The following is a 1728-nucleotide window of genomic DNA, read 5'->3' as shown; positions in this document are numbered from 1 at the left end:
CAAGGGGATTCCTGATCTCAACTTTGAAAAATATCATCTATGCTCAGCCTGTGAGATGGGAAAGCTAAAACGGGCCTCTCACCGAACAAAGTCAGAAACCTCCTGCACCAAGCCCTTGGATATGATCCATATTGATCTTTGTGGGCCCATATCTATACAAAGCCTCTCAGGAAAGAAGTACATACTTGTATTTGTTGATGAATACTCCAGATACACCTGGGTTGAGTTTGTAAAGAAAAAATCAGGTGTTCCTGACCTACTCATTGGAGTGATGAAAAGGCTCCAAATCCTTCTACAGCGAAAACTCATTAAAGTTAGAAGCGACAATGGAACTGAATTCAAAAATGCCAGAATCGATGAATACCTCATCAGTGAAGGCATTACACAAAACTTTTCAGCAACGAGAACTCCACAACAGAATGAAGTGGTGGAACGAAGGAACAGAACCCTCGTGGAAGCAACAAGAACCATGCTTGCTTCATTGGAGTTACCCATCACATTCTAGGCTGAAGCTATTTCCACTGCCTGCTTCACCCAGAATCGATCAATCATCAACAAGAGGCACAAAAGACACCTTATGAGCTCATTAACCAAAGAAGACCAAATGTCAAATATTTTCATGTCTTTGGGTGCAAATGCTTTGTACTCAACGATAGGGAATATCTTGGTAAGTTCGACAAGAAAGCTGATGAAGGGATCTTTCTGGGCTATTCTCAAACTGCCAAGGCCTACAAAGTCTACATCAAAAGGACAAGAATTGTCATCGAAAGCATCAATGTGTCCTTTGATGATTCCACACCAATGACTTCTAAACACAATAGTTTAGGACTCGGACTTCAAAGGAGAGCATCTGATTCATCACTTGGCAAACCCAATGAATCAGAGTTAGCTCAATTATTTGAAGACATCTTCAACGAAGAAGTAATATCTGGACATGCACAAAATGCAAAATCTATCTCCAGAACCGATGATGAACATGAAGTCTCCAATGCTAAAGGTACACCTCTTAATGAAACTCATGTTACTTCATCTTCTACTTCTTCTGTGTCTTCAGATCAAGATCAAGAACCAGCGTCTAACTCTGGAGATGATCTCTTCGAGGGGGAACAAGCAGTCCCATCAGTCGATGAAGAACTGCATCCTGTTGCTCCAGAACCCCAATCAAGCACCAAATGGATAAAAGATCACCCACAGCACCAAATCATTGGTGATACAACATCTGGTGTCAAGACGAGATCTGCCACTGCCAATGAATGGTTCTTCGCCAACTTTCTGAGTATGATAGAACCAAAGAAAATTTCAGAAGCCCTACAAGACTCAAACTGGATAGATGCGATGTAAGAAGAATTACTCCAGTTTGAAAGAAACAAAGTATGGTCCCTTATGCCTCTACCCAAAAGGAAGACGACCATATGAACCAAATGGGTCTTCAGGAACAAGAAGTACGAAGATGGCATAGTCATAAGGAACAAAGTCAGGCTTGTTGCCAAGGGTTACTGTCAGGAACAAGGGATAGACTACGATGAAACATTTGCTCCCGTCGCAAGACTTGAGGCCATCCGGATATTTCTAGCCTATGCAGCTCACAAAGGTTTCAAGGTTTATCAGATGGATGTCAAGTCCGCCTTCCTAAATGGTAAACTTCAAGAAGAAGTATACGTGCAGCAGCCCCCTGGTTTGAATATCCAAAACATCCAGATTACGTCTACTTTCTGGACAAAGCTCTCT

Source organism: Cynara cardunculus (assembly GCF_001531365.2).
Source record: "Cynara cardunculus var. scolymus isolate 2C chromosome LG 9, CcrdV1, whole genome shotgun sequence".
Lineage (NCBI taxonomy): Eukaryota > Viridiplantae > Streptophyta > Magnoliopsida > Asterales > Asteraceae > Cynara > Cynara cardunculus.
This window is presented reverse-complemented; position numbering follows the sequence as displayed.